This window comes from Bombina bombina, chromosome 9 (assembly GCF_027579735.1).
Source record: "Bombina bombina isolate aBomBom1 chromosome 9, aBomBom1.pri, whole genome shotgun sequence".
Lineage (NCBI taxonomy): Eukaryota > Metazoa > Chordata > Amphibia > Anura > Bombinatoridae > Bombina > Bombina bombina.
Genome location: NC_069507.1, coordinates 118,261,097 through 118,268,901, shown reverse-complemented (window position 1 = coordinate 118,268,901; position 7,805 = coordinate 118,261,097). Strand labels below are relative to the sequence as shown.

Below are 7,805 nucleotides of genomic sequence, written 5' to 3'. Positions count from 1 at the left end.
AAGCATCCAATTTGTAATCCATAAGCAAGAAGCTGGAAACACTTCTATTCTCAACCATCTCCTACCATACCAAGAATGAAACTAAGAGAAAGAAGGGAGTGGGATGGATTTTAAGCTCTGATATGGGTTCTTGACCTCCTCCTAGTGGCAGAAAATATATCCCATGTTATGGAGGACTGTGGACCATCATCATTGTACGAAATAAACTTTGTTCAAACTTAAGTACAGTAGTGTAATGCTCTTTTAAATGTATATGTTGACTAAATTTGTGGTAGTTCAGTTTCAACTATATGGTGTGATTCTCTCTCCCATACTGTTAATATCCAATCAGAAAAAAACAAACTAAATATTTTATTTTCCATCCAAACATTTTAATAGACATGAAGTAAGCAGGCAATAAGAAGCCTATCTAGACAGAATGTGAACTTAATTATTTCAAGGCATTTACAATAAAAGATTTTTTTTTTAAACATCACAATGTTTAACAAATGCACATATTTAGTTTTTATTTAACACAGAGTAACACATTATACATAATTCAATACTGCAGGATACCTGCAAAGCATAAAAAATGGCAAAGTTAAAAAGTGAAGTTAACCAACGGAGCACATTCACCTGAAAAATTAAGTAAGGATCTTCACTGCTCCTCAATATAGTAAATATAGAACATTGCTAAAACCTACTTGCAAGCTGAGCAAGGACAAAGATCAAATTATATTGGCTTTGTACGAACAATTAGTTTCTCAAAAATTGTTGAAAGACTACAATATACTGTCAATTACATAAACTCAATATACATTACACACAACTGTACATGTAAAGATATCAAACCACCAAGGAAGGCTAACAATGCAAGATTACTTACTGTCATGAACCCACAAGAAGTTGGAACATTCTTTAAAAAGTAGAGGAAGATATTACATTGTTAATCATAATGTCCTCTTGTGCAAAATTACTTACAATTTTGACTTAGTGGTGTCTATAGCTCTAAAAAATGCTCATAGAACAGAAAGGGGAACATCATCCAAGTACTAATTATGTTAGCGGGAAATAAAGTATTCACATATAATGCTTTATATAGATGGTTGAATGATTGAAAGGTTTGATACTATACATCATAAATTTAAGGAGATACCCCTTAACATGAAATTGATGCTTTAACTTTGTAGTAGCATGTATTTTTGACAGTAATTACTTTTTATAATTCAATTTTGATTACTCATACATAAAGCAAACATCTATGGAGAAAATGTAACCAAAATTTGTTTGCTTCCATTTATCAAACCACAAACATGCTACTACTTACACATCAATATTGCTAAAGTCTTTCATATCTGTTGAAAACTGTATCTACTAATAGCAGGGAAATCAAATTCTGTATTTTAGAGTAAAATGTATGAAAAAATTAACAAACTTGTTAGATAGTTACATTTTAATATTATTCAGGACTACAGAACACTGAAGAGCAATGATATTCCCTTGGTCTTCCAATACAAAAAAAACATATTTACATATGCTTTTCTAGACACAGGGAAAGTGAACAAAGCTCAATGCATGTTCAATGCCATAATTAATGACAAATAAAAGATGGCTACTTCAAGAAATGGAAGCAAAACAGATTTTAATCTTAAACTTTAAGCTATGGAAATGTTGATGGTAGGCTTTTAAAAAGGATACAACATCCCTTGTTATAGATGCAGCAATTTTCTTGAACCAAACATTCTGGTATAAAAATTGCTGAAGAGCGCTGCTACTCTAAAATTGTGTTAAATCTTTAGCAATTTTAGAGATTGTCCTCATACACAGCACGTAAATGGATTGTGGCATTTAAAAAGGACAGCACAAGGTTTTGTGCCCACAAAATTGTTAGCTATTTTTTTGTAAAATGTTGAATTTCTAAAAGTCCTTTTATATTACAAAGAAAAAAGAAAATAAATACCAGGCTAGTACAAAAGCTCTTATTTACAGTTGTACAAATTAACTGTATTCAGTGTAAATGCTGTGTTTTAAAATACACAGTTTTAGTCATTTAAGTTCTTTACAGAAAAATTACTCTTTTGATTAGACACTCAATGTATTGGATTAAAACAAAACACTATTCAAGTTAACTCAAAACTTGTGTAAAATTAAATAAACAAACCCATTTTATATTAAGAATGGTGTCTGTTAAAGTGCTGATAAAAAAAAAGTATCTTGTAAATGTTCAGGAAACGTACTGTACATCATTTAAAGCTTTAGTCTTTCAATGTTAGAATGCATTCACATTGCTTTGAACTGACATGTCACAGGCAAAAATGAAGTTGCAAAAAGCTTATTTGTCCACTGCAGTTCTTTCATCCTTCTGCTGCAGTTTCAGGCTTCACAATCTGGTATGTTATTAAGTATTCTGGATAAGCCTACAAAAATAAAGAAAGAATAAATATGGATTTAAAGGGACATTCTACACCAGAATTTTCATTGTTTAAAAAGATAACCTCTTTATTACACATTCCCCAGTTTTGCATAACCAACACTGTTATATTTATATACTTTTTACTTCTGTGAATACCTTGTATTTAAGCCTCTGCAGGCTGCCCCCTTATTTATTTTTTACAGACTTACATTTTAGCTAATCAGTGCTGACATAAATAACTCTACCGGAGTGAGCACAATGTTATCTATATGGCACACATGAACTAGTGCTGTCTAGCTGTGAAAAACTGCCCAAATGCATTGAGATAAGAGGCAGCCTTCAAGGGCTTAGAAATCAGCATATGGGCCTACCTAGGTTTAGCGTTCAACAAAGAATGCCAAGAGAACAAGCACAAAGCAAATATGATAAAAGTAAATTGGAAAGTTGTTTAAAATTACATGCCCTATCTGAATGATTAAAGTTTAATTTTTACTAGACTGTGCCTTTAAAAAGAAAAATATCTATAGATTCGCATTTCTTGAAGTTGAACTCCAGCAACACAAGAACAAACGCTCATTTGAACTAGTTTATGGACATTGTGACATGTAATGAGGTCTATTCCAGGACAAGATTTAAATTACTAGATTGCACTGATTCAATTAACACTAAAACAAACAACAAGTAGAGTTATGTAGAGAAAAACATGACATTTTGGGCAGGCTTTAAAACGGTCAGGTATTATATCAATTGAAACCCAGATGTAAGCAGCAGTAAGTTTTGTTATATATAGAGCAAGAATTTAAATATACCTGCTCTCCTCGATAAATCACATATTCAGCCAAAGCAAGGCCATTCACACTTGGCCGCCCCGTAACAGAATGATGGCCAGGTGGCGAATGAGCCATTTTCATTGCACTGAACTGAAGAAAAGACTTCCCCAGGGTAACTCGACAAAACAGCAACTGCCTAAAAAAAATTAAAAAAAATTGGTTTACTAGTACGTGTACTATTTATTACAAAACATAACATTTTAAAGGAAAGCAAGTTGGAAATGACAACTTATATGTTTAAAGACATAAAACACTGATGCAAACAAACACACACAAATTGCCAAAAAAAGTTTGACAACATTGTATAGAAAACACAATGGACCAAGTAACTAGGAAGTTTATACATTGTGGTCAGAATGTAAAACAGTATAAAGTACTATATGTCTAATCATCTCTCACTATATTTTTTTTGTTTCACTACAATAAACAGTGGTCAGAGGGTACAAGTAGTAATAATAAATACATACTAATAAACTTAGTACTATCATCATTAGGGGCGGAACTATTAGGGGTGCAGCCGCACCAGGGCCTGAGAGGGAGGGGGGCCCATCAAGCAGCAGGCTTCGGGAATATCAGGCATGGCCGGCTTAGGGTCCGGAGACAGTGGCAGATAGCACAGCAGTGAGCAGCTAAGAAAGCGGCCACGCACCGAGCAAAACTTTTTCGCTCCAACAGGGAGGGAATGGGGAATGCACACACGGAGCAGTTACGGGTTCTGCGTGATGGCAGAGCTGCAGCTTCAATGATTTGTGCTGCCTGTTTTCTCCTTGTTTATTGATATAAACAAGTAGAAAACAGGCAGCACAAATCTTTTTGAAAGGCAGTGCTGGATATTGATTGCTAACAGTGCTGGTCTAGCAATTTTCTCCCTTCCCTCCCTCACGTTACCCTCACGCGGGAACACACACTTTAAGTTTCATATTTTGCAATGCTTATTTTTTGTATTTACTATGCATATTAAAAAATGTAATCTTCCTTTAAAAGGGTGTGTTTTGAGAGAGAGAGAGAGAGAGACTGCTATAAAAATGTGCAGTATTTTTTGGCAATGGGGAAAATCCTATATGCAGGATGTCTTGGTGGGGGGGGGGGGGGCAACATTTTTTTGCACAGGGGCCCTTTCATTTAGAATGGTAGTAATGGTTGTAACATTCAGTTGTACGTCTTCATGACACAATATACTATTGTATGCAAACATTATAATGTACCTGCCAGTCACAGGCATGCAAATAAGTCAGTAAAACCCTAATGCAGTAGTGAATGCCAGTATGCTGACTCACACAGACAGTTCATATTACATGCAATAAGTATTCACAGAAAAGGTGACCAAAAAAAACTATGGCCCATTGATTAGGGCAACATTGCTGGCCAGGGAACTTGCAAAAAAACGGATATCATGCAACCATCTAAGCAAAAGTAGGGCTTGAGATTGCAGATAACAAACAAAGCAGACTGCTGCTTCTTAACACCATAAATGCTGCCCTGCTCATAAATGGTGCCCTATGACTAAGGAGGCAAAAAGAAAAAAAAAAGTAGACCTACATCCAGGGCATGAATTAATGTGCTGTCACCCTCAAAACAAAATTTATGCTTACCAGATAAATTCCTTTCTTTCTTGGCAGGGAGAATCCACAAGTTAATTTCTTACTGTTGGGAAATACAACACCTGGCCACCAGGAGGAGGCAAAGACACCCCAGTAAAAAGCTTAAATATCCCTCCCACTTCCCCTATCTGACCCCTACGTTTACCCACATAGATGACAAAGATGAAGATTGTCTGAACTCCTTAGTTGCCTGAAGGTAGAACTTCAAGAAACGAACCACATCTAGATTGTGAAGCAAACATTCCTTCGCCAAAGGAGTATTGGGACACAAGAAAGGAACAACAATCTCTTGATTAATGTTGCGATCTGACACCACCTTAGGAAGGAAACCTAACTTAGTATGTAAAACCGCCTTATTGACATGAAAAACAAGGAAGGGTGGGTCACATTGCAAGGCAGAAATCTGGAAGAGACTGCGAGCAGAGGCAATAGCCAATAGAAACTAACCTTCCAAGATAACCGTTTAATGTCAACATTATGCATGGGCTCAAACGGAGCGGCTGCAACACATGAAGAACAAGATTGAGACTCCATGGAGGAGCCATCTTTCTAAACAAAGGTCTGATCCAAGTCAGGGCCTTGACACTTCTCTGCCATCCTCCTCTAGTGAAGAAAGGCAAAGAATGACTGAGGGGGTAAGGGAAGTGGGAGGGCTTTTTGTGTTCACCTTTTTAGATTCTAGTGATTAAAATTGGTAAATATTGGACAAGAGTGCCAATTGTGAGATCTCTTTTTTTTCTTATTATTATTTCTTAATTATTACCTTAGATCTCAGCACCAGTATAGATTTTTACTTTTTGTCCTAACCATACTATTATCCTGAGCTAAAGTATATTAATTAAATATATTTAAGCCTTTGGCTGGGGTGTCTTTGCCTCCTCCGGTGGCCATGTGTTGTATTTCTTAACAGCAAGGAATGAAGTTGTGGACTCTGCCTGCCTTATGGAAAGACAAGTGGTTTAATGGCAGGTAAAGAGAATTTTTTAAAAAAAAGAGCCCCCTAACTAATCTTCTTATTTTCTTGGAAAAGAATGGACCATACCAAAGTCTACATAGAGAAAACTGAAACCAGCTTGTAAAAACCCTTGCTCAAATTTTGATAATTGCTAATGATAACCTTCCAGCTTTTCTACAAAGGATAACAAGAATACAAAGGAAATTTGATAATAGAAGTAAATTGGAAAGTTGTTTAAAATGGTATGCTCTATATGAATCAAGTAAGAAAAAGTTTGGGTTTTATGTCCCTTTAATAAAAAAAAGGAAATATGTTCAACATCAATTGAAGATTCCTCACTGCCAGAGGAAACCACCATCTAAGGACCTAACAGTATCCCTGGTTTAAGGGCACATAAAATTTGTAGAAGATAAATTCTTAGCTGACCGTTGATGACCGTATGGTGCTTTAAAGATTCTTTGCAAATGGTTTTAATCTCAAACTACTCGGCGTTACCTTAACTTGTTATGTACATGTATAAAACCTGACAAAGCCCCAGTTCAGATTGTAAGCAGGGGTGAAACAAACATGTCTCTTCATGAGAGGACAGTTTTCTTTTGAATGGATACGAACATTGCAGCAAGCATGCAAAGCTAAGGAGCAAGCTAATCTCTCTAAGGAATAAAGGAATGAGCATCCAGTAAGAGGAAAATAAAAACCTTTTATTTAAGTTTGTTTGTTCATAAAAGGATCACTTTGGGGTTCTCACATTTAGGTGAAAAAGATGACATCACAAACCAGTTACCTCACCCAGATCAGGTTTTAAACAACCAGTAATTGGCTCAGGAGAGCATATGTTGAAGAGCATATGGTTCAAATAGCGTGGATTCAGCTGTTAGCAGCATAACGGATGAGCAGGTGGAGAACAGTGAACGTTTCAAGCAGCTCTGGAGGAGGTACTATGTACACTCACAGTGACTAACCCCATAAGTAAGATCCTATGTAGAAAATTTGCGGGGAAACTAACTGCTTTAATAAAAAGTGACACTTCAAAAAAAGAAGCAGCCTATAGACCTTAAGTGCGGTGGAAACCGCGGTAAGTAGGCATGTCTTTAAAGGTACCCCAGCTTTATATTCCTTATTAGAGTTTCCTATATAAAAATGAGGTGCACCTCTTTATTTTCATGGGACTGCCTTTGATGAAAAGGGAACATTTCCATTATAATGTGCATCAAAGTTTTTTGCTTTTTTTTGCTAGTATCAAATGCTCGATGCACATGAATCATATATTTACTGACTTGCTATCTTGCATTCCCTTGCATCCTGCTTTTTCTGCTTTATGGCTAATGTACCGCTTGCTTGCATGGCTGATTCAAGGATTTCAATATCTAACTAACGACCTTCTGTATTACAAGTGATCACAAGTTTACTAATCTTGCTGAGTATATTGATTTTGTATCTTGCCGCTTGCATTTTCGCTACTTGACTTCAACTTATGTACATATTTTGGGGACATGCTCTCAGTAACTACTTAGATCCCACAATTTAATACCTGCCCGGCAATAAGCCTTATACATTAAGGTGTCGTACGCAGCAGGGTGTAGTAGCCTGGTTGCTGTTCCCCACCTATATATACAAATACATGTGTACATTACGATGCCTAAGCTTGCTGTATATTATTGATGTTAGAGGTTTTATTTAAAACCGAGAATAATTGCATGCTTTTTTTCTAACTGGTTCCAAAACAGTTCCCTGACCAGTCAGGTTCATATGTTTAATTTATTTAATTTATTTTTGTTTCTGATATTATATACATATAATTGTATCATCTGTTTTGTTACTTGGTTGCCACAGAAAACAGAATTTATGCTTACCTGATAAATTACTTTCTCCAACGTTGTGTCCGGTCCACGGCGTCATCCTTACTTGTGGGATATTCTCTTCCCCAACAGGAAATGGCAAAGAGTCCCAGGTCTGGTCACATGATCCCTCCTAGGCTCCGCCCACCCCAGTCATTCGACCGACGGACAGGAGGAAATATATATAGG

General features: G+C 36.1%; 1 long non-coding RNA gene across 1 annotated transcript; it reads right to left on the bottom strand.

Annotated features, from left to right (window-relative positions):
• Positions 1-349: 349 nt before the first annotated feature.
• On the bottom strand, positions 350-4,016 carry LOC128639557 (uncharacterized). The gene is made up of 2 exons (XR_008399220.1): positions 3,202-4,016; positions 350-2,396 (listed from the first exon to the last, which is right to left on the bottom strand). It is a non-coding gene; the product is annotated as an uncharacterized LOC128639557 (long non-coding RNA).
• Positions 4,017-7,805: the final 3,789 nt, after the last annotated feature.